Genomic DNA, 26,823 nt, shown 5'->3' with positions numbered 1-26,823 from the left:
TCTAAAATTTCTCTTGCAACAAAGTCAATTCTCTTCTCAGCTTCAGCTTTTAATTTATTGACACCAATTAATATGCATTTTCATGAATTTGGAGCTTTGCATAAACTCCTCCTAATATTATTGTGTCTGTACACCTATTAACCTAACTAACCATACACATATGTGTTCATTGTCTGCCATAAGGAAGATGAATATCTTAGCACCTATAAAATCATAGATATAGTGTTGCTTCCATTTTTACTTCAGGTTCACTCTTAAAACATTAATATTTTCTAATTATAGACATTTTACTTATATTGGGAAGAGACACAAGCCTTGATCCCACTAAGAACATGGTGCACACTGTACTATGTTCTGCCCCTCAGATAAAATTTATATTTAGGCTCAGCTACTCCTATATTAATTTCATGGGGGAGAAAAGTTCATCTCACTGGAACGACTGGGGAGACAATTGCTCAAATGAAGCCTCATTGAAAAGAAATCCAGTGTAGGGAGAGAGGAAGAAGCTTGCTCTTAGGGAACACCAGTGAGAAATTTGTATGCACAACTCTTACCCAAATGATGTCTCTCTTCAGCTTCATCCATTTCTGAGGAAAGTCCAATTTACAAATGCTGCTGGAGATCAAATATGCTTTGATGAGAAGAATCATGTGAAAAAGTATGATATACAAAACTTTGTGGGATATGTTAATGATGATCCATTTGTAGTTAAAATAGGAGAGTTTGTCTCCAAGAGTCCACAAGATCAAGGCTTGTTCATCAATGAAGTTCTGATCAAATGGCCAAGCACCTTCAATCAGGTCAGGTTGAATATCAGCATTTAATGTATCATCAAATATCTAAAAAGAGTTATGATGACTGTATGATACCTCCTTGAAATTTTAAAGTAACTTAGAGAGTCTAAGATTTTAGCTGTGTTGTGAGCTAGTGGGTGCATTCTCATGCATGTGTTTGTTGAGGCCACAGTCAGCACTAGTTAGATTCCTCAGTTGTGCTCATCTTACTATTGGCATGATCTCAATCTCTCTGGATGCCAAGTTTCAGCTTTATCTGTACTCACTGGACAGCATGCTCAGGCATTCTCCCAGTCTCCATGACCACCATATTGGAATTACAGACACACAGTTTTGCACATGACTTTTCTCTATTTCCCTTCTGCAAGATCAAGTTCAGGACCTCATAGCTTATGCAGCAAGCACATTAAATATTGAGCTATCTCTTTAGTTTAGTTTAATATCTTTGTTTGGTTTTTATGAGACAAGGTTTCTCTGTATTGTTTTTGAGGCTGTTGGTCCAGCCAGCCTCTAACTCACAGAGATCCACCTGCCTCTGCCTCCCGAGTGCTGGGATTAAAGGCATGTGCCACCACTGCCCGGCTTAGTTTAATATCTTTAATTCAGAAATAAATCAATCTTCTGAATTTCACTATGATATATTTATATATTATGTACATATATATCCAAAAGCAAACACATATTTTCAGCTAATTCCTGTAAATAGAATTAGTTTGAATTGAATTTGAATTTCTGTGTGTTCATTCAAGCTGCAGTGAATGACTAAATCAGTGTTCGTGGCTTTATATAAGGTGTGTGTGTGTGTGTGTGTGTTTCTGTGTTCATGTACATGAACACAGTTGTGTACATACATATACATAAGCTTATTATACATGTATGCTGATGCTCAATTCATCCCTCATTTAACACAGCTCATACACAAACATGTCCATAGTCCTTATAACAAAAAATAAATCATGGATTTTTATACAAATCATCTCTATAACCAAAGTTTGTGAACTGTCTGATTTTTATTCTGGGAGATGAACTCGGGTTTCTCTGTGACAGCAGTATACACTCTTAAATGCTGAGCCAGTTCTACAGTGTATGGTTGTGACTACAGGCTAGGGAAGGTAAAGAAACAGATAAGCAAGAGTGACTTAGTTTCTGTCTCACTTCAACTGTTCCACAATTCATACAAGGAAGGAGTTCTGCTTGCTATTTCACAGGAGGGAATATTCAGTTGTTAAAGAAATTTCACAAAGCTAGCAGAAATTAGTCCCGGTTTAATTACCATAAAGACACTGAAATTTTAGTTTCGTATCTGGAAGTATGCTAACTTCCACCCTACACACACACACTTCATATAGAGAATTCACAGTGCCACATTAACTTCATACAACTTTGACAGTCTAAGTGAAGTTTAAAATGTTTAGCTTAAAAATATTCAAGCCTGTAACTTATGTGAAAAATTATAATGAGCTTTTCTGTGTGTCCCTCAGACTCCTCAATCTGTGTGTACACAGAGCTGTGATCCAGGTTTCTGGAAACGTACAGAAGAAGGAAGGCCTGCCTGCTGTTTTTCTTGTGTGTTTTGTCCAGAGAGGCATATTTCAAATGAGACAGGTAGAAAAATGATACCTTTCCCCGAACTGCTTGTAAATGTAATAGGATAAAGCAGTTATCATAGTGTTGTGATGCAGCATTGTTCTCCATGTCTCTTACATTCGTCCTTATATTCATTCATGAATAATCACTGATGATGCCACACAATGTATGAACATTTGATTGAAAGCCTCATGATCTTGTGTCGCCTGCAATACTACTTCTAAAAACATTGCCTTTCATTTCATGACAGTATCACCGTAGCTCTTGCAATGATCATTCTATATGCTGCCAGGCAATGGGTAGTGTGGCAATGTCCAGGCTGCTTGTTTATTCCTCAAATGAATGATTCCAATGATTCTTTTCTTTAAAATAAGCTCAGGACAAGTACATGTGGGGCTGTTTCATAAATGTACCACATATAGAATTAAGATTCCAATATTTATAGTTATCATTTGTAATATCAAACCTAGAAGGAATGATAAGTCTATGTAAAGATAGGTAAAGCTGCCTGTAGATCTAGGTCTAGGTCAGTCCTGATATTATATAAAAGTTAATATTATATGGAATTAACAGATGGTATTTAATAATATACACACAAAATACAATCAATAATAAATGAAAAGAGGAATTAATTTTATAGAAAACAAGAGCAAGGTGAGTCCAGGAATATGATTAGAGACAATAATGAGAAGAGAGATAATAAGACTATTATATTGAGTATTAAATTATACTTTAAGAAATAAAAACTAATATAAAGAAGAATTGGGAAAAATATAATACAAAACCTATTATGTAATGATTCTCTTAAGTAAAACCAAAACTAAAGCAACTGAATAGCAAACAGCCTGTTAGTGCAGCAACTGAAGGTGAGAAATTTATTACATGTACTTTTATTTTCTAAGATCTAATGTTTCCATAGGTTAAATTCTTTGTTCAGTGTAATGTGATTATCATCATCTTAAAGTATGGATAATTGGAAATATCTAACTCATTAGTTGAAATCTTCATGTAAAGAAAAGATTACTTAAAATAGCTTCTTATTATCATTGTGTGAGTATTGATGAGTGTTTGTGTGTGTATACATGCACACATGTATGCACCAAAGCTCATATAAGGAGGTCACAGAACATCATTGTAGTGACGAGTCATCTACTTTGACTTTGACATGTGTTTAGAGATAACACTTAGTTATCAAGATGGCATGGTAAGCACCTTTCTCTACAGAGCTATCTACCACAGTTTCATATATCCTGATTCTTAGAGCATTTGTTTTTTTGTTTTCTTTACATTTAATTTAGAAATTAAAATGTAATCATTTATTCCCCTCTCTTTTCTTCAAAGTGAAACGTACTATGTATCCCTCATTGCACTTTTTCACATTAACAGTCTCTTTTTTCACTGATTACACTACAATAACATAAGTATACATGTAAATTACTAAATATAACTGGATTGGTCTATAAGCCATTAGTTGCATATATGTTCTTAGGGCTGACTGTTTGGTATTGAATGATCAATTGGGAAGACCATTTCTCCCTCTCTCAACATTTCTTTGTTGTTTTTTGTTCTTTCTGTAGGGTTAGGGCCTTGTTGTTATTTTCTTCACCATTTTGGCATGTCTATTGCTATTGTACCTGGTTGATTCCACATGTTTAGGCTGTCATGTTGGTAGAAATTATGAGTTTAGCCTCTGATATTAGAGGATACTCATCTTATAGAAAGCTCCCTGATCTTCTGGTCCCTACAAACATTCCAACTTTAAATCTAAAATGTCCCCTGAACCTTAAATTTGGGATTGGTTTTTGGAAATTTACCCACTGGAAACTCCCTCTGCAACTTTGCATTTTTATTGGTCTGTCATTGTCTCACCTGTTGTGAAGAAAGATTTCCTTGCTGGGAGATGAAGACTACAATTATCTGTGAATATCAGGAAACATGTTTATTATTTACTGTTAGAGATTATGCTGGTTTAGTGAATTAGTGGTTGCAGATTCTCCTCCAATAACCATGACTTCACTAGCACTGAGTACTTAGGTTTTGGGCAGAGGCATGGTTTCCTTATTGTTGACTGGGTCTTGAGTCCAACACAGAGAGGTCTTGATCATCATCAAGGAATGCATGGCATTTCTGCACCGTTAGGGTTTTGGGTTATGATGATCATTGATGTGGTTCCTAATTGTCAAAACAGGGTAGGAATGTTGGTTTTCTCCATCATATGGAAGGCTTCATGATGTCTTCTGATATCAGAAAAGCTGGTCCTCTGGGAAAGGACATTCATATCAGTTCCAGATCAAGGGTTTCTGGTTCCTGTTTCTAACATACATGGTATCTTCAGCAATACAGACTCACATTTCAACTCTGCAGGATAAGCAAGGGCAACAGAAATTGGCTGCATACTTTCTGTGTCCCTTCAACAACTCTGCTGAGAAACTCAAAAGGAAGCTTCCCATGTTTAGAATAGGATTGTCTTATGTAGACTTGGTCTCAGGGTGGGGAGCATCAACCCAGATAAGAAAGGTTTACTAAAACTATGTGTATCAGTATTGACAGTATTGTAGGGGTTTCATGTCAGTAGATATGAATCTTTGTGGACTGGCTGTTTCAGACATCCTTAATGATACTTTACACTCCTCCCTCATTCTTCTGTATTTCCTTCCATTCTTCTTTCCTAGAGTGCCGCCTTTACACATTTACCTTTCAGATCACTTAGACTTTTTCCAACATCCTTACTGTTATTTCACTCTCTTCCCTCCATCAACTGTATTTCTCTCCCTCTTGCCTGCTTAATTAAAGTCTCATTGCCCTTTAAGGCATTTCTTCCTTGCTATTTCATTCTGCTTTTCCCCAAGCTCCTTCAACAATCCCGCTTATTTTTACTGTCTTCTGCACTTTTTCCCAAACATGTACTCACATCTGTAGATTTGGAGCTAGAAGCCTCACATGAGAAAGAACATGTGACATTTTTCTTTGTATTTTAGGGTTTCATGACTCACTAAGATTTTTGCTAGTTCCATGCACATACCCACAAAGTTTATGATTATATTTTTCTTTACACCTGAATTGCATTCCATTGTATACATGTATCAGTTTCATTATCCATTTTTTATTTCTAGGTCATTTACATGTTTTTCTCTCTTAACTGATGTAAAACAAAGAAGCACTGCACATGCAAAGCAAACACCTGTACAAAAAATTGTGGCAACTTCTGGACATGTGCCAAGGAGGGTTATTGTAGGGACATACTACAGTATTATTTTTAGATTTTAATCATTTCCCATTTTCATTTCCAAGGAGGCTGCACCAGCTTACAATCCCACCATAAGTCAATGAGTGGTTCCTTTTCCTTTATGTCAACTCAAGTATTTGTTGGATTTTTCTGTGGATCTTTTTCATTCTGACTGTGGAAGGATGAAATCAAAAGTCATTTTGATTTCTGTTTCCATAATTGCTAAGGTTGACACACGTTTTCAACATATTCATTAGCCATTTCTTTTGCAATTGAAACTCTTTCTAGATCCCCAGATAATTTCTTATATAATAGGTCATTTGTTTGGTAACTCTTTGTTTTTTTTCAGTTCTTTCTATATTCTGGATATTAATCCACTCTCAGATATATAATGGCAAAAATTCTTTCCCATTCTGAGGGCTTCCTATCTACCCAGTTGGTTGTTTCTCTGGCTGTGCAGAGCCGTTTAGTTTACAAACTCCTACTTTTCAATTGTTATCTTTAATTCTTGAGTAAACAGAATCCTATTCATAGTTTCCAGATACCTAGATCATGGAGGTAATTGCCTATGTTTTCTTCTAACATTTTCAGTGTTTGGGTTTCATGTTTAAGTATTTGATACTTCTGGAGTTAGAATTGGCTTAGGAGAGAGATATGGGTTTGTAGGATTCCAGTTTTCCCAACACCAAGTCTTCATGAGGTTTTCTAGTTTCAACCTTATGTTTTGGAGTTATTATTGAGTATTAAGTGAGTGAACAAGCATGTGCTCATATTTGCATCTTGGATTTGTTGCATTGGACTACAGGTTTCTTTTCCTGCCTCTGCCATATTATGCTTGTGGTTGTTTTTATTGGTATTGTTTTACTATGGCTCTGTAATATAATCTTAGAATTCAGAATGGCAATCCCACTATTATATTTTTTATTTCTCATTTCTGTGTTGAATTTTGGCATTTTTTCTATCGGCAAAGAGTGATATCAGAATTCTGATTGGGTTTGCATTAAATTTAGTACAATGTTCACTCTCCTGAAGTTAATACTACCAATCTATTATCATGAAATGCTTTGTCTTCCTGTTTTATAGCCATTTCCAGTTTCTCCAGTGATTTAATGTTCTCTTGTCAAAGTCTTTTATTCCTTGATTAGAATTATTCCTAAAAAAATTATTTTCTTTCAGGCAATTGTGAATGGGAGTGGTTCCAAGTTTTCCACTGTATGTTTGTTGTTGGTGTATAGAAAATGACATTTATTGTGTTGAGGTATGTTCCCTTTTCTGTATATTGCCTAAAACTTGTATTATCAATCAGTGGGATTTTGTCACGTTTCTGTCACATATACATCACTGATATTTTCATGTCTTTAATCTGTACATCCACTTATGCGGATTTACATTTTTTAAGTTGATAGTGTTGAACCATCCCTGAATTTCAATGATAATGCCACATTAGACATAGTGTACAAAAGTTTTGATATCTGTCTTATTCTATTTGCAATAATTTTATTAAGCTTGGTGAGTATCATGTGTAATGGTAGGTGGATTTCTTTTCTGTTCTATCATTACCTGGTTTGGGTATTAGAATGAAAATGACTTTATAAAGGAACTTGGAAATGTTCCTTATCTTTCTATTTTTTGAATATTTTAAAAAGGACTGATTGCATACTTTCTGTCACTGTTTGGGTAAAATATGCTTTGAATTCATCTGGTCCTGGAATATTTTTTATAGCTGAAAGGCTTTTGTAACTGTTCCAATCTCCTGGGTATTATGACATTGTTTAGCTTGTTGACTTGGTGTTTTAAATTTTATGGGTTGGCTAAATTTAAAAAGTTATCCATTTCATTTAGGTTTCAAGCTTATTGGAATATGGTTTTTCTTATCCTTTTAAAAATTCTCTCTTACAACATTTGATCATCTTTGGTGTGTTTTGTTATGTTTCCCTGACATTTATGATTCTTTTACTTTGAGTCTTCCTCTTTATTCTTTGGGTTACAGGAGCTAAATATACTTGCTTATTGTTTATCTTCTCAAAGAGTCAGATCTTTTTTTGATTTAATTTTGTATTGCTAATTTATTTAGTTTTTAATCTTTTTGTAAATTAAATCAGAAACAAGCTTGCTTCAAATGTCAATCCCAGTTCCCATTCTCCTCCCTTCTCCCCTGCCTCCTCACCAGCTCCCTGCCTCTACCCGATACCCACTCTTTTCCACAGGGAGGGTGAAGCCCTCCACGGGGATCTCCAGAGTCTGTCATTTCATCCAGGGCAGGGCCTAGGTCCTCCCCCATTTGTCCGGGCATAGAGGGCATCCCTTAATGTGGGATTGGCACCCAAAGTACATTTGTGTGTGAGGGATAAATACTGATCTGCTACCCAAGGCACCATAGATTACCTCACTGACACCCACATTCAGGGGGTCTGAATCACTCCCATGCTGTTCTCTCAATCATCAGTCTGGAGTCCAAGAACTCCCCCTTGTTCAGGTCATTTTTTTCTGTGGGTTTCACCAGCCAGGTCTTGACCACTCTGCTCATCACTCCTCCCTATCTGTCAGTGCATTTCAGGAGTTCAGTTCATTGTTTAGCTGTGGGTGTCTGCCTCTGCTTCCATCAGTCACTGGATGAGGGTTCTAGGATGTCATACAAGATAATCATCAACTCATTACGAGGAAGGGGCATTTAAGATAATCTCTCCACTATGTCTTAGTTTTCCAGTTGGTGCCATCATTGTAGATCTCTGGAAATCTTGCTAGTGACAGAACTCTCATCAAAAGTATGACTCCCTCTATGATGGTATCTCTCATCCTGCTCAACTCTATTCTTCCACCAACTCAACCTTTCTGCTCCCCACATGTTCTCCTCCCCCCCCTCCTCTACCACCCCTCCATTTTTCTCAGCTCCCTCTCCCTTCTGCTCAGAAGATCTTGTCTCATTCCCACTTTCTGGTGTATCATGCATATCTCTTAGGGTCCTTCCTGTATTCCAGACTCTCTGGCAATGGGATTGTAGACTAGCACACCCCTGATTCATGCGTAAAATACATATATGACTGAGCACATATCATGTTTGCATTTTTGTGACTGGGTTACCTCACTCAGGATGATTTCTTCTAGTGCCTTTCATTTGCCCACAAATTTCAAGATTCCATTGTTTGTTTGTTTGTTTGTTTGCTGAGTAGTACTCCATTGCATAATTATACCACATTTTCTCTATCCACTCTTCAGTTGAAGGGCATCTATATTGTTTCCAGGTTCAGGGTATTACAAATAATGCTTCTGTAAACATGGTGGAACAGGCATCCTTGCTGTTTGAATGTGCATCATTTGGGTATATGTCTAAGACTGCAATTTGCTGGGTAATGTGGTAAACTGATTCCCTTTTTCCTAATGAATATCCATACTGATTTCCAAAGTAGTTGTATAAGTTGGCACTCCCACCAAAAATGGAGGAGTGTTGCCCTTTTTAACATACTCTCAAGTATAAGTCATTAGTGTTTTTTATTTTAGCCATTCTGATAGGCAGAAGATGATATCTCAGAGTTGTTTTGATTTACATTCCCCTGATGACTAAAAATGTTGATCACTATCTTAAGTGTCTCTCACCCATTATAGACTCCTCTATTGAAAATTCTCTATTTAGTACTGTACCCCACTTTTTAATTGGATCCTTTGGTGATGGGGGAAGTCCTGTGTATTTGTCAATAAAGCACTGTTGGCCAATAGGGAACCAAGATAGGTGGGACTAGGAGTCCAGGAGGATTCTGGGAAGGAGAAACACAGAAAGTCAAGATGGAACGCCATGGGGTAGGAAGCCCGGAAACCTCTCCAGTAAGAGAAATACTTAGATTAGCAATTATGGGATAAATACTTAATTCAGAGCTAGCCAGTAAGAAACAAGCAAGGCCAACAGCTTCATAAATAATATAGCCTCCTGTGTGTTCATTTGGGACTGATGCGGCTCTGGAACCAGGCTGGCGGGAAGGCTTCCCTTTACACTTTGGTGTTTTGGAGACTAGCTCCTTGAGTTCTTTGTAAATTTTTGAGATCAGCCATCTGTCAGATCTGGGGTTAAGGAATATCTTTTCCCATTCTGTGTGCTGCCTTTTTGTCTTGCTGATAGTGTTCTTTACCTTACAGAAGCTTCTGAGTTTCAAGAGGTCCCATTCATTAATTCTCTATTTCAATGTCTGTGCTACTGGTGTTATGTTCAGGAATCAGTCTCCTGTACCATTTCATTCAAGGATACCTCCCATTTTCTCTTCTAAGAGGTTCAGTGTGGCAGAATTTATGTTGGGGTCTTTGATCCATTTGGGCTTAAGTTTTGTCCTTGGCAATAAACATGGATCTATCTGCAGTCTTCCACATGTCAGCCTCCAGTTCTTCCAGCACCATTTGTTGAAGGTGGTTCTTTCCATTGTATAATTTTAACTTCTTTGTCAATGATCAGGAGTTGGTGCGAGTATGGGATAATATCTGGGTGTTCCATTTAATTCCATTTCTCTACCTGTCTATTTTTGTGCCAATTCCTAGCTGTTTTCAGGCTTATAGGTGAGTAATAGATTTTGAAATCAGGGATGGTGATGTCTTCGGACTTTGCTTTGTTGAACAGGGTTGTTTTGGTTATCCTGGGTTTTTGTTTGTCCATAAATAGTTGAGAATTGTTCTTTCAAGGTCTGTGAAGAATTGTGGTTGGATTTTGATGGGGATTGTATGGAATCTGTAGATTGCTTTTGGCAAGATTGCCATATTTTCAGTGTTGATCCTACATATCCAACAGCATGGAGGATCTTTTCATTTTCTGGTGTCTTTAATTTCTTTCTTTAAAGGCTCACCATTCTTGTGATATAGATCTTTCACTTGCTTAGTGTTACCCCAAGGTATTTTATGTTGTTTGTGGCAATTGTAAAGGGTGATATTTCTGATTTCTTTCTCGGTCATTTTATTGTCTGTTTATAGTAGGGCTAATTATTGTTTGATTGAGTTGATATTGTATCCAGCCACATTGCTGAAGGTATTTATCAGCTGTAGGAGTTCCTTGGTAGAGTTTTATGGATCACTTATGTAAACTATCATTTCATCTGCCAGTAGTGATAGTTTGACCGCTTTCTTTCCAATTTGTATCCCATGATCTCCTTTTGTTGTCTTATTTCTCTAGTCAGAACTTCAAGTTCAATATTGAAGAGGTGTAAAGAGAGGGAAAAGCCTTGTCTTACTCCGTATTTTAGAAGAATTGCTTTGATTTTCTCTCCTTTTAGTTTGATGTTGACTGTTGGTTTGCTATATATAGCTTTTATTACATTTAGGTGTGTTCCTGTTACCCTGGATGTCTCCAAGACCTTTATCATGTAGGGATGTTAGATTTTTTCAAAGAAATTTTCATTATCTAGTGAGATGATCATGTGATTTTTGTAACTCAGCTTGTTTATATGGTGGATTTCATTGAAGGATTTTCATATGTTGAACGATACCTACATCCCTGGGATGAAGACTACCTGATTGTGGTGGATTATTTTTCTGATGTGTTCTTGGATCCAATTTGCTAGTATATTATTGAGTGTTTTTGCATCAGTGTTAATGGGAGATATTTGTCTGAAGTTCACTTTCTTACGTGTGACTTTGTGTGATTTGGGTATCAAGGTTATTGAAGCCTTGTAAAAAGAGTTTGGCCATGACCTTCTGCTTCTATTGTGTGGAATAATTTGTGGAGAATTGATAAAAGCTCTTCTTTGAATTTGTGATATAATTGTGCACTGAGCCTTCTGGCACCGGGCTTTTTTTTTTTGGTTGGAAGACTTTTGATAACTGCTTCTGTATTCTTAGGGGTTAAAGATCTATTTAAATTGTTTATGTCTTCTTGATTTAATGCTGATATGTGATACCTATCTATTTCCTTGAAATTTTCAAATTTTGTGGCATACAGGTATTCAAAGTATGACCTGATGATTCTCTGGATTTCCTCAGTGTCTGTTTTTCTGTCCCCATTTTCATTTCTAATTTTGATGATTTGCATGTTCACACTCTGCCGTTTGATAAGTTTTGATAGAGGTTTGCCTATCTTGTTTATCTTCTCAAAGAACCAACTATTCGATACACTGATTCTACTTTATTGATTTCAGTCCTCAATTTGATTATTTCCTGGTGTCTTCTCCACTGGAGTGAGTTTGCTTCTTTTAATTCTAGAGATTTCAATTGTGCTGTTAATTTTCTAGTGTGACTATTGTCTCTTTTCTTCATGGGGGCACTTAGTGATATGAACTTTCTTTTAGCCCTGCATTTCAAGTGTTCCATAAGTTTGGCTATGTTGCGTCTTCATTCTCATTGAATTCTAGGAAGTCTTTAAATTATTTTTCTATTTCTTCTTTGAACCAGGAATGGTGTAATTGCGCATTTTTCAGTTTCCATGAGTTTGTAGGATTTCTGCATTTTGTGTTGTTGTTGAATTTTAAATTTAAAGCATGGTGGTCTGATAAGATACATGGAGTTAATCCCAGTTTTTGTGCCTGCAGAAGCTTGCTCAGTTGCCAAGTATATGGTGGATTTTTGAGAAGAAGGTATAATCTTTTGTGTTTGGATGGAATGTTCTACTGATGTCTGTTAAACCCTGTTGGGTCATAACTTCTATTAGTTCTTTTGCTTCTTTTTTAAGTCTGTCTGGTATTCCTGTCTATTGGTGACAGAGGGGTGTTGAAGTCTTCCACTATAAGTGTGTGAGGTTTTATATGTGATTTGAGTTTGTAATGTTCCTATTACAAATGTGGATGCCTTTGTATTTGTGGCAAAGGTATTCGGAATTGAGACTTCTTTCTGATGGATTTTTTCTATGATGAGTGTGAAATGACCTCTTACATCTCTTTTGATTGATTTTAGTTTAAAGTGTAATTTGTTAGATACAAGATTTGCTACCTCTGCTTGTTTCTTGGGTCCATTTGATTGGAAAACCTTTCCCAACTCTTAACTCTGAGGTAACATCTGTCTTTGAGCTGAGGTGTGTTTCTTGTATGCAGCAGAAGGATGGATTCTATCCTTGAATCCATTGTTAACCTGTGTGTTTTTATAAGCAAGTTAAGACCATTAATATTGAGGGATGTTAATGACCATTGATTGCTCATTCTAGTTTGTATTGGAATGGTTTTGATGGTGGAACTCTGTGTGGATTTCCACCCCTTCTTTATTTTGGCTGTTGATAAAATGGGATAATCTATTGCTTATGTTTTCCTAGTTCTAGTTAACTTCCTTCAGTTGGAGTTTTCCTTCCAGAACTTTCTGAAATGCTGGGTTTGGATATGTATTGTTTAAATCGGGGTTTTGACATGAATTATCTTGTTTTCTCCATCTATAGTGATTGAAAGCTTTTCTGGGTATAGTACTCTGGATTTACATCCATGGTCTCTTAGTGTTGGTAGAATATATATCCAGTATTCTGGCTTTCAGAGTTTTCATGGAGAAGTCAGGTGTAATTCTGATAGGTTTGCCTTTATTTGTCACCAGACCTTTTTCCTTAGCTCTTCTTAATACTCTTGCCTTAACTGCATGTTTTGGATCTTGATTATTATGTGTTGAGGTGACTTTTTCTCTTCCACTCTATTTGGTGTTCTGTAAGGTTCTTGTACCTTCATTGGCATTTCGATCTTTAGTTTGGGAAAGTTTTCTTCTATGATTTGTTGAATATATTTTCTGCCCCTTTGAGGAACGATTTCTTCACCTTCTTCTACACCTATTATTCTTAGGTTTGGTCTTTGGACAGTGTACCATATTTCCTGGATATTTTGTGTTAGGGATTTGTTGGACTTAAGATTTTCCTTGGTTGATGTATCTATTTCTCCTCATGTATGTTCAACACCTGAGATTCTCTCTTTCATCTCTTGTATTCTGTTGGTAATGCTTGTATTTGTAGTACCTGACTGTTTGCCCAACCTTTTTATTTCCACCATTTCTTCAGAATGTGCTTTTTTAACTGTCCCCATTGAAGCTTTCTATCCTTGCATTGTTTCTTGCAATTTTTGCTTTGTTTTTTTCATTTCTTGTATTTCTTGCATTTTTGTTTGTTTTTTAATTCCATTTCTTTAAGGGCCTCTATCACTTTCATGAAGCTGTTCTTAAGGTCATTCTCTTCTGCTTCATTTGCATTGGAATGTCAAATCTCACTGGTGTAGACTCTCTAGACTCTGGAAATTTCATATTTGTTTTTCTGTTGCTGAGTGTGCTTTTATATTGTATCCTTCTCATCCCTTCTTCTATTGGGTACAGGAAGAGCCTCTTCTCCTGGTGATAACAGGAGCAGGGTTGCCTGCCAGTGGCTGCAAGCAAGTTCAATACTTTGGTAGCTCTCCTCTTCCCTGGTCCTGGTCCTGTGGGTGGAGTAGGAGTGTGGCATCCTGGAGTGCATTGACTCACTCTGAGATGGTACTTCCTAGGTACAGAAACATGGCCCAGAAACAGGACCCGGTTAACCTGGTCCCTACTCCCATGGGTGGAGAAGACTAGAATGCGAGGATGCATTGGCTCCTGCCAGGTTGGGAGATTCAGTGGCACTCCCCAGGCACATGAAGGTGGCCAGAAAACTGGCCCCAATTTACCTGGTCCTGGTCCTATGGGTGGAGAAGGAGACTACGAACCTGGGGTGTGATGGCTCCTGCTGGCATGGGAGATTTGAGGACATTCCCCAGGCACAGGTGTTCCTTTACTTCTATTTCATTGATTTCTGCTCTCATTTTACCATTTCTTGCCATCACTTATGTTTGTATTTTCTTTTTTCCTGTTTTTCCATTTTTAGTTGCATAACTAAGCCATCTATTTGGGGTCTTGTTTAATGTAGTCACTTAGAGTTGTAAATTTTCCTTGTAGGACACCTTTCAGTGTATCCCAGATGTTTTGTTGGTTTTTGTTTTCATTTTCATTTAGTTCCAGGATTTTTTTTATTTCTGTCTTGATCTCTTCATTGACTTAGTCATCATTCAGTACTGAGTTTTTTCATCTCCAATGAGTTTATGTATTTACTAGAGATATATTTGCTGTCAATTTAGGGTTGTTTTTCTTAATTGAGATCAGATTCGACAAAGTACACGTAGTTCAGTCTTTTGAATTTGTAAATATTTCCTTTGTGCTTCATGATTTGGGCTATTTTAGAAAAACCTCCATGTTCAAAGTTGTAGAATCTATTTTCTTTGGAGTTTGTGAGGAATATCATGCAGATATCTTTTGAGTCCAGGTGATATGAGATGTCAATTTGTATACTTGGCTAGATGACCTGTCTATTATATAAAAGTGGGAAATTGGAGCACCTACTGTTTTGGGATTTTGGTTAAGTTACATTTTCAGATACAGTAAGAAAATTTTTACAAAATTTGCTGCCCCGTAATTGGGTGAATACGGGCTTAGAGTCATAATGTCTTTTTGATTAACTGTTCCCTTGGCTAGAATTTAGATTCCTATTTTAATTTTTCCAATTACTTCTAGATTAAAGTCTATTTCACCAACTATTATGGTTGTGATGCATGCATATTTCTTGTAGACAACGGTGAGATGGATTTTGTTTAATGATCCATTAAGATGGTTCATTATTTGAATTGATGAATTGAGGCAATTCATGTTTAATGGTATTGTAGATGTTTCTGATATTTGTGGTCATTGTGCTGTTGAATTAAGAGTTGTTGTCTTGTTCTCAGTGGTCCTTTATGTTCTACTAAATATGATTTCTTCTTCTTTCCACTATTTTTCTGCTTTCATCAATGCTCTCTAGTCTGGCCATCATAGTCTTTCAGGACTTGGTATGCTTTGTTCTAGGCTTTTCTGGCTCTCCCAGATTCCATTCAGGATATCAGCTGGTATTCTAATGAGTGTTCCTTTAAATTGACTTGTGGTTTGCTTTGTTTTCTTTCTCTTGGAATTTTCAACACACATTTTCATGTAATTAAAATTTATTTTAAAATATTGTTCTTTGTTAGTACTTGGATTATGATACGCTGTAGAGATTTTCTTCTCTGGTCTTCTCTATTTGTGTACTCTGTGCTTCTCTACGTTTATACGTATCTTTCCTTAATTTAAGGAATGCTTCTTCTATGTAGCTGTCCTTGTTGAACAACTGGTCTAAGTCATTGAACTGGAATTCTTCTCCTTCATCTATGCCAATAATTTAGAGTTCTGGTTTTCTCATAGTGTCCAACATTTCCTTTTCTGTTTTAATTTTCTATGGTTACTGCTTATTCTTTATTTAATCTTTAAGTCCAATTTTTCTGCCTTCTGTATGATTTATTTGACTTGTAATTCTTTCCTTTTTAGGTGTAATGTTTGTCTTTTCAATTTCATTTTCATTTTACCTCAAATCTTCTTCACTCTTACTATTTCCTACTGAATTCCATGTAGAAGTTGGATTGTCTGTGTTCATTTGTTCCTCACAAAGGTATTAATTTCCCTTGAGCTATTTCTTCTTAGTTTCATTGAACTGATTCTTTTTGCTTTTTTAAAACACTTATAAATTTCTCTAAGAAGTGAATAAATACTTTTTATATTCTGTGTTCTGAATTTTATTCAGTAAACCTTAATGAAAAACATTTCTTTCAGTCTGGTAGTTATCGGAGAGAATATACAAGCTATACCATTCCTATCTTGGTATCTTTTGTTGATATTTTGAGCATGTGTATTTTTTATAACTTCTAGTACTCATATACATGATATAGATTAGGTCAAACGAAAGTATACACAAACATTTTGAATCTACAGCTTTAAATGGTTTAAGTGTACTTAAATCAATTGGACAGAAGGGCCTGGTATGGTGGGCAGCACATAGGCACTTTAGAGTCTTGTCCTGTTGTAGAACTATTGCTTGGTATAACTGATCAGGGTCAGTAATTTGAGAGAGGACACAGTACTGGATATTTCTCTGAGCACAATGTAATTACAGTATGCATGTACCCACCAAACATGAACTTTATGATAGCATTTATGATTAAAAGAAGATCAGAAATGTTGAAATACATACCAATGTTTTTATATGTCAGAATAATAAATTCTTAAAAATGCACAACCTGCATTTTTATATTATATATTATAAATAAAATAAAGTATATATTTTATATTATAAAATTATTCATAGTAAATGAATAATAATGCTGAAAATTTTGACATTTTGATACAATAACTATACAACACAAATAATTCAACCAACATCAATATGATTCCATTCAGCACCAATATATTTTTCTTTTTTGCTATCCTTTTTTAATTTTATTACTTTTTTCAGAAAAGAGCTTGCTTCACATGTCAATCCCAGATCCCTCTCCCTCCTCTCCTCCCACACTCCTCCATCATAACCCCAGCCTTCAACACAATCCCCACTTCTTTCCACATAGGGGTTATCCAGAGTCTGTCATTTCACTCAGGGCAGGGTCCAGGCCCTCCCCAAAGACTCCAGGCTGAGAGAGCATCCCTCTTTGTGTTATGGACACATGAAGTCCATTTATATGCCAGGGATAAATACTGATCTACTGCCCAGGGCCCCATAGTTTGCCAGGCCTCCTCACTGACTCTCACACTCAGGTGGTCTGGATCAGTCCCATGCTGGCCTCCCAGCTGTCGGTCTGGGGTCCAAGTGCTCCCCCCTTGTTCAGCTCAGCTGTCTCTGCTGGTGTCACAATCCAAACAAACAATGAGGCTATATGTACCTAGTAAGGGACTAGGAGGGAAGAAAGGATCTCCCAATGAATGGCTAATTTACATTAATGGTGAGACATAAAGGGATTAAATAGCGAGGAGGATTGAAGCAACCAGGAAAAGGAGGGACTTTGAGGATGTACAACTAACATTAGCCATTTGAAGGAAATGAAAAAGGACAAACAGCATAGGTTGGAAATCAGGAAACTGTTATAGGAGAGTGTGGACACAGATGTGATCTAACACATTAAGTTCTCAAAGAATGTATAAACAAATAATTTTAGAATTTGTATGATTTTTGTTTCTTTGTTTTTTCTGCTTTTGTATCTCAATAATTATTTTCCTTCTCTCCACTCTTTCTATTTCCTCCCCCAGATTTCACCCTATCCCCAATAAATCATATTCCATTGTTTCTCTTCAGATATATCAGGCCTCCCATGGATGTCAGCCACCCATTTTATATGTAATTATTGTGAGATGAAGAACTTTCACTTCTACTAAGGCTGTTTGAGGGAACCCTGTAGGAGGAAAGGGTCTGAAATGTAGACATTGGATTCAGAAATAGCTCCTGCTAGCACTGGAGGACTCCCTCAACAAGACCAATCTACACCTAAGTAACAAAGGTGCAGATCACTTAAATTAGTCTCAAGAAAGCTCCCTATCTGGTGGTGAAGTCTCTGTGAGACCTTATAATCTCAGGTTAGTTTGTTCTCTGGGTTTTCTGTTGGTACTCTTGACATTAGTGGCTCCTACAATCCTTCCTTACCCTATGCCTAGGATTCCCCAGTCTCTGCCTAATATTTTACTCTTGGTCTCTGCATCGGTTTCCATCAGTTGCTAGATAAAGCCTTTCTAGTTACTATTGTACTAGGCATCAATACAGTTGAACTAGGCATTAATTTATCTGGGTCTGTGGTTTGTGGAATGGTTCTCCTTTACTTTATGGCTAATTGATATTTATTTTCCATACAAAGTTGAGTAGAGTTCCAAGGTCTGTAAAGAACCGTGATGGAATTTTTTAGGAACTTCATTTAATCTGTAGATTGTTTCTGGTAAGATGGCCATTTTACTATGTTAACCCTCCATGAACATGGGAGATCTTTTCATCTTCTGATATCTTCTCTGATTTCCTTCTTTAAAGTCTTGAAGCACCTGTAGTACAGATCTTTCACTTGCTTGTTTATAGTTACCACAAGATATTTTATACTATTTCTGGATATTTTGCAGCTCATTGTTTCCCTGATTCTGTTCAAAGTCTGTTTATCATTGTATATATGAGGGCTACTAATTTTATGAACTAAACTTTTATCCAGTCACTTTCCTGAACTTCTGTATTAGTTATCAGAGTTCCCCGTCAGAATTTCAGGGGCCCGTCATATGTATTATCATATCACCAAATAACAATGCATTGAATTTTTCCTTTCCAATATGTATCCCCCTGATATCATTTAGTTGTCTTGGTGCTATAGCTAGAAATTGCTTCTTGTGTACATATAAATGGAAAAAATTTTTCCAAACCTTTCTTCATCCTGAGGTAATATCTATCTTTGATGCTGAGGTGAATTTCTTGTATGCAGCATAATGATGAATACTGTTTTCATATTCATTTTGTTAGCCTATGTCTTTTAATTAAGGAATTGGATCCATTGTTATAATGAGATATTAATGCCCAGTGAATATTAATTCTTGTTACAATGGTAGTGGTGGTAATAGTAGTAGGTGTGTGTGTGTGTGTGTGTGTGTGTGTGTGTGTGTATCTGTCTGTCTGTATACATGTCTTCTTTGGATTTTGCTGGTGTAAGATTATATATTCCCTGTAATTTCATGGCTGTAGTTAACTTTGTTAGGTTACTGTTTTCCTTCTAGTACCTTCTGTAGGGCTAGATTGTGGATAGATATTATTTAAATTTGATTTTGTTGAGGTTTACCTTGGTTTCTCCATCTGTGGCGATAGAATATTTTGCTGGGTATATTAGTCTGAACTGGCATCTGTAGTCTCTTTGAGTCTATAAGACATCTGTCCATGCCCTTCTATCTTTTTGAGTATCCACTGAGAGTCAGGTTTAACTTTTATAGGTCTGCCTTTATATGCTAATTGGGCTTTATCATTTGCAGCTTTGAATAGTCTTTCCTTGTTCAATGAGTTTCATGTTTTAGTTATTATGTGACACAGGGACTTTTTTTCTGATCTAATCTATTTGGTGTTCTGTAAGCTTCTTGCACCTTAAAAGCATGTCCTCTTTAAGTTAGAGAAATTTTCTTCTATGATTTTATTAATTGCATTTTCTGGATAGTTATACTGAGATTCTTCTCCTTCTTTTATTCCTATTATTCTTAGATTTTTGTCTTTTCATGATGTTCCAGAGTTCTTGAATGTCTTATGTTAGGAGTTTCTCAGATTTACTATTGTATTGCCTGATGACACTATTACATTTCTCTTGCATCTTCAATGCCTAGGATTACCTCTTGGATTCTGGTATTCTGCTAGCAATGCTTGCATCCACACTTCCCGTTCTCTCACTCAGATTTGGCATTACCTGAATTCCCACAATTTGTGTTTTATTGCTTCTGTTTTAATTTTCATGCCTTGAATAATTTCCTTACCTGCCTGCTTTTTCTTAGCTTCCATAGCATTATTTGAGGGGTTAGTTGATTTCCTGCAATTTTTTGATAAGCTTTTCCTTGATTGCTCTGAGTTTTAACTTCCTCTATAAGCACTTGTCATGTTCAATAAAGTTGCTTTTGAGGTCATTTTCCTGTGCTTTCACTGAGTTGGAATATTCAGGTATTGTTGTCTTAGGATAGATGAGCTTTGGTGGTGTTATATCGCCCCAGTCATTGTTCATTCTATTTCTCATGCTGGAATTTAGACATCTGGGGTTGGGATTATTAGTTCTAGTCCCTGATTTCTGAGTTTCTCTTGTGGAATGGGTGTCTTGTTTCTTTGCTTCCTCTTTCTAGTAACACTTGCCTGGATTCCTAGTAGCTGACACAAGTTCTGTTCCACTTAGGAGTCTGTCCAAGTAGAGAGTTGACCCTCTGGTGATTATCTTGGCCTTTGTTGTACTTGGGGTTCCGTAGACTTCTGAGTGTTTAGGAGTTCACCTAAGTAGTTGGGAGTCTGACCAAGCTGATGTGTATTAACTTTAGAATTCTTTAAAACAGAATTTTATGTGTTTACATCATCTGAAAAAGTTGATTATTGTTTGAATGTCATTTGCCCGGATAACAGTTATACTATTATTATCACATGGATTATCCTGATGCAGATATGACCGATATCAGAAGGGGAATTTCTAAACAGTTGGTTTCCTTGGCACTACAGTAAAGCAGAATGTTCCAGGCAACACACAACATCAGTGGAAGGCACCCTTAGTGTATTTAATATGGAATAAGTAAATAATTTCAGCAGAGGCTGAAATTGTGCCTAATTTTCTCCCATAGATCAGCGGGAGTGTATCCCTTGCCCAATTCAAGAGTACCCAAACCCTGGGAGAAACAACTGCCTTCCCAAGTCTGTGACATTCCTGTCTTTGGGAGATTCTCTTGGCATGGCTCTGGTCTGCATATCTCTGTGCTTCTCTGGCAGCACAGCTGTAGTTTTGGGTATTTTCTTCAAGCATCAAGACTCACCCATCGTTAAGGCCAATAACAGGACTCTCAGCTTCATCCTGCTCATCTCCCTTCTCCTCTGTTTCCTGTGCTCCTTTCTCTTCATTGGTCAGCCAAGCACAGCCTCATGCATATTGCAACAAATTATATTTGCACTTGTGTTCACTCTGGCCCTTTCCACTGTTTTGGCCAAAACTATAACTGTAATACTGGCCTTTAGAGTTGTAAACCCAGGAAGAACATCGAGAAGACTGTTTGTCTCAGGCATCTATAACTCTGTTATCCCCATCTGTGTCCTGATGCAGATTATTCTCCTGGGAGTCTGGATGGGAACCTCACCTCCATATGTTGAAGCAGATGCACACTCTGAACATAGTTACATCACTATTTTATGCAACAAGGGCTCAGTCACTGCTTTCTACTGTGTGCTGGGATACTTGGGTATCCTAGCCCTAGGAAGCTTCACTGTGGCTTTCCTGGCCAGGAACCTGCCTGACACATTCAATGAAGCCAAGTTCCTGACCTTCAGCATGCTGGTGTTCTGCAGTGTCTGGGTCACCTTCCTCCCTGTCTACCACAGCACCAAGAACAAGGCCATGGTGGCTGTGGAGGTCTTCTCCATTTTGGCCTCAAGTGCAGGGCTGCTAGGGTGCATCTTTATCCCAAAGTGCTACATTATTCTCCTGAGGCCTGATAACAACTCTTTGAAATGTTTCAAAAACAAAACAAAATATAGACACAGCAGATTATTTTGATGAATTTATTAAGTATCTCTAATTAAATCCACTAGTATAGTAAAGTGAAATTATTTATCTACTTTTCAGTAAGTTTTCCTGAAATATGTATTTAAAACTAAAAGATTCCCTCACTTTTTCTCATTTACAATGTATGTGAGCATATAACTTATTGATGAAAACACGTTTTAGTAAGTTATGCATGCTACATATTAATTGGTAGCCCTTATAAATATTCAAATCAATTATATAACAGTAGCTGAACTACATAATACATAAAGAAATGTTTGTAATTTTATTCTTTTAATTTTTTGAACTAAACCGTAGCTTTGTGTGGTAACTTAGATACTTTTGTAGAACAAGCAAAGAAATTGCCCTCTGTTAAAGGATCTTACAATCACATCTAATCTCTCCAGCAATCAGGTGGATATTTCTTAAGAAACTAAAAATAAATCTTACTATTCTTTAACATATACACAAAGGAATTTACATCTTATTCCAGAGATACTTGCTTGGCCATTCTCATTGCTTGTCTTTTATAATATATAGTAATGGAAACACCTCAGTGTCTTTCAGTGGATACATGGATAATGACAATGTTGTGCACATAAATAGATGGGAATAAAAAAGTTATGTTGAGTTAGGTAGCCCAGATCAAGAAAGACAAATGTCACATATTCTCTGTATTCTGAGATATCTACTTACATTATTCACATGTGATGATTTACCCTGAACTAACTGAAGAAAGCATGAAAGAGTATGTGGAAGCAAGAGAGGGTAGAATATCAGGAAAGAAATGATTTGATTGGGGAAAAGGGAAAAGGAGGTATCTAAATTGAAATAACATAGTGATTCATTGCAAGCCTCTGAATTTATTCGTTAACATGAATAATGTACAAACTTGAAATAAGGAAGTAGGTTTAATAATTGTAGGTGTATCTGAAAAATCATAATCAGTATACTGCGAACTGTCTATCTAAAAATATCCTTAATACATGTAAGTTCATGCATAAATATACAAATGAAGTTTTAAGGAAAATCTATAACCATTACTTTAATAAGAGAGTATTGTCTAGCAAAAAATGTCTATCATTATGCCTACATATGCATATAATTCACCATCACCAAGGTAAATATTCTTTGTAACAGTTCAGGAGAGAAACATATAATACAACCAGTCAAGAGGCATAATTCTGGAGTACAATCACATCTGACATATCTATCAAACTATTTCCACACCCAAGACTCAGAGAACATGCAGAATACGGAGGTAATAGATTGTAAAAGACAGATGATCATAATTTTCTCTGAGACTGTGTCCTAATGACAGTAGATGCTACACCAGTAAGTCTTATCAACATGAATGCATAAACACAAACTTGAAGGTGCTAATAGGCATGCCAAAGTGGTCTCTGAACAGACCATAAGGCTTCAGTCCTTCAGGAAAATCTGCAGGAAACTAATAAAGGATTAGAGTGGGAGACATAGTCTTCTCCAGGGAAGAAGACAACTATCAGTTATCCAATACTGAATTATCTGTCTTGAAAACATACATACAAGCAACATTACACAGACTGCAAGTTTTATATAGGAACACATATGTGTACATTTATATATATATATATATATATATATATATATATAATAAGAAAGAGGTGATGTATTTGAAAGAACCAGGACAGCTGTTTATGTGGAGGTTTGGAGAGAGGATAGGGAAAGCATAAAATGAGGTAATTCTATTACAAGTTCAAAAAAGAGAAAGAAATGATATTAACTAACATTTTAAAATAAAATTTGTAGATACTTGACTAGAGCTAGAAGAGACATATTGAATGAGTTGAGCCAGACACAGAAGTACAAACTTTCATACTCTCTCTCTTCTGAGATTCATAGCTCCAACTGTCAGCAAATATATGCCTCTATATAAAGGCTTTGCCTTGTCTTATTGTATCTCGTTTGTCCTCTTGGACTGTTTGATGATGAAGGATGTTCTTCTGTATATATGTTTCTCTTATTGGTTGATGAATAAATTACTGATTGGCCAGTAGCCAGGCAGAAAATAAAGTCGGAGCTACCAGAGGAGAAGAATGCTGGGAAGGGACAGAGAGAGGAGACTAGAGAGATGCTACACAGTACTGGGAAGACAGGAGCTATTCTCCAGTAAGATAAGGTCATGTAGAAATACATAGATTAATAGTAATGGGTTAATAATTAAGAGAGCTGGTCAACAAGTACCCTAAGCCATTGGCCAAACTTATAATTAATATAAGTCTCTGTGTGTTTACTTGGTGATGAACAGTTGTGCAACTTGGGAGAACAGAAATTTCTTTCTACAGAATAGCATAAGAATAGCATAATCAACATGGGGTAATAATTCCAAAAGACTAAAAAAGGATTCTAAAAACAAAAGAAAAATTCAAGCACTGCTTCTTGGTAGCAGCGATTTCTCAGTTGGGCTCTGCTTACTAGAGGTAAGCACAGGCTCATGGCTCTTTTAACAGAGGCTTCCTGACTCAGTGTTAGCAGTAAAAACCACAGGGCTTTTTAAGAGGCCCTGCTACCAAACAATTAAATGGTGTTCACGAACACCCAACAGTATACTTCTTGATGGTGGTATGGGCTTATAAATTCTGCAGAGTTTTGGCAATAAACATGGCTCCTACTAGTACTCCACACCACGAAGCTACTCTCATAAAGCCTTGGAACATGGTGGGGCCAGATTCTTTAATGTTAGCCATGCTGATTAACAGATTAAAATCTTGTGATAAGCAAAAGATAGACATAGACAGTAAAGAAATATTTGGAGGGGGAAAACTTCTTTAAAAATAGATGTAGGCCTGGGGAAAAAGAAAAAGGATAGAAAAATCCCTTAAAAATATAGTAGCTGGGTGTGTTGGAACACACCTTTAATTCCAGTACTCCAGAGGCAGAGGTAGCAGATCTCTGTGATGTCAAGGCAAGACTGGTTTATAGAGTGAATTCCAGCACAACCAAGAATACACAGAGAAGCCATGTCTCAAAAACTAAAAAATAAAAATAAAAGAAATAGACTAATCAAAAACCCTCATAAAGAAGGAAAGTATACAGAGAGTCTGGATACTATATATTATTGTGATGTCGCTGAATTGTTTGGTTGATAAGAAAGGAACAACAGCTGCTAAAAGACATTTGGTTATAAGTACTGCTGGACTAATCCAACATATATACTTTAAAATGCCTTGACTTTAAAATTTAAGTCTAAGGACATATTACTTGGGAAAAGAGATTCTGCTTTTGTTTCTACAGGAAATTAAAAGTTGTGCATTCTCTCCAGACTAATATCATCTGTTCAAGCAAGTCACCCTGAAGCAGTGGCCTAGGTAATCCAACATCCTAAATAGCTAACATGATGCAGGCTCATACTATAAGAGCCAGGATTTGGACAGATTTCTGGGTTTTCTCAGGATCCCCAATGGATTGACAGCACCCCTAGACAGTAAGAAGCAGTTTAGAGAGACTATGCTCATATTCCCAAATATTGTTTATGCATATTTGTTTTCATTTAAATGGAGTTGATTAGAAATAGTTAATGATTACAGTCAATGTCTTTCTAAAGAAAAAGAAAGGGAATATGATTTAGAAATGTTTACTTTGAGTTGGTATGGATTTTAATTTTTTGATACAAATTTAAAGTTAATTTTGTGTAAGGTATACTTTACTCTTGTTTAGATATTGTGTATATACAGCTCTTATAAAGTTATAATATATAATTAAATGCAGATTATAGATAGTAACCTATAATAGTCAAAACTTACAGTTATGTTAGCTAGGTTTTCTAGATATACAGAGATGTATTTCACCTGAGTAGGTAGTCTTAAATACCTTTCAAAGACCTACAGAATATGGAATTTCAACTGGTTTATTGGGGTTTTCAAGGCAATGAGACAGAACTGCTCCTGGCATCACCAATTTCATCAGAAAGGAAGACCTCATCAAAGAAACTCAGTATGGAATTTGTGTTCAATGTAGCTATGGCAAGATTGACCATTTGGGCAAGAAAAGTCTCTTGCCTTGACTGTTTGACTGAATGATGTGAAAACTGGACATGTAAGACCCACAGGAAAGTGCCTGCTGCACTTGAAAAAACAAGATGGAACAGTACTTCGGTGTTCCTGTTTCATGGAAGAGTCTGCCTGACATTCTGCAGGACACAGAAAAAATGACAGATAAAATGCCAATACAGGCAGGACTATTTCAAATTTCCTGCTCCACTAAGAAGTCTGCCAGACACCCTGGTCCTGTAGGCTGAACATGGATGCCTCAACATTGCAGAGGCATTATGATTGACTGGACAGCAGCAAGTTGTCTTTGTCAATTCTCAAGTTTATATAATATTTTTCTGAGGTCTTTGATGGAGTTGAAGACAGAAAATTATGGTTTACCTCAGTTATATTAAAAGATAACTTACACATAAAACTGTAGAGTCACAAAGATATGATAGATGATAAAATATTTTCTTTAAGTTTTGCCAAATGTAAATGGAGTAAATATTGTTAGTACAGTTATTCCTTGATAAAATTTTGTTATATACAAATTTGTTAAATTTAAAACTTCCCTTTTATTTAGACAGAAGAGAGGGGATGATGGGGGACGTTCTTCTGTATACATCTTTCTCTTAGTGGTTTATGAATAAAACACTGATTAGACAGTAACAAGGCAGAAAGTACAGGCAGGGTTACCACAGGAGGAGAATTCTTGGAAAGGACAGAGAGTGGAGAGGAGAGAGATACCATGTAGAACTGAGAATACAGGATGCCGGTCATTCTCTGGCAAGATAAGTCCATGTAGAAATCCATAGATTAATAGTAATGAGTAATAATTAATAGTGAGCTACCCAAAAGTTAGTCTAAGCCATTTGTCAAACAATTTATAATTAATATGAATCTCTGTGTGTTTATTTGGGGCTAAATTGCCATGAGACCAGGAAGAACAGAAACTTATGCTAAAGTTTGAAACTTACAGACCAATTCTATTCTGAAGAGGAAATGGAAGGGGAATGGATATGAAGGAGAGTAGAAGTGGAGTTCAACCAAGAGGAATTGAGGTAGGGTAAACTCTGCTCCAGATATATTATATGATATTGGAATCTATTTTGAATTCAAAAAGACAGAATAAAACAGCTAAAATGCAAAAAAATGTATCGCAAATATAGAATGCAATAAAATAGTCCCTCTGTTATTCATTTTCAAAA

General features: G+C 36.4%; 1 pseudogene; it reads left to right on the top strand.

Annotated features, from left to right (window-relative positions):
- LOC121138507 overlaps positions 1–21,614 on the top strand; it is a 41,952-nt pseudogene extending 20,338 nt beyond the window's left edge.
- The last annotated feature ends 5,209 nt before the right edge of the window (positions 21,615–26,823 follow it).

This window comes from Mesocricetus auratus, unplaced genomic scaffold (assembly GCF_017639785.1).
Source record: "Mesocricetus auratus isolate SY011 unplaced genomic scaffold, BCM_Maur_2.0 contig_11296_pilon_obj, whole genome shotgun sequence".
NCBI classification, from domain to species: Eukaryota; Metazoa; Chordata; class Mammalia; order Rodentia; family Cricetidae; genus Mesocricetus; species Mesocricetus auratus.
The sequence above is the reverse complement of the archived record's forward strand: the minus strand, read 5'-3'. Positions and strand labels throughout refer to the sequence as shown.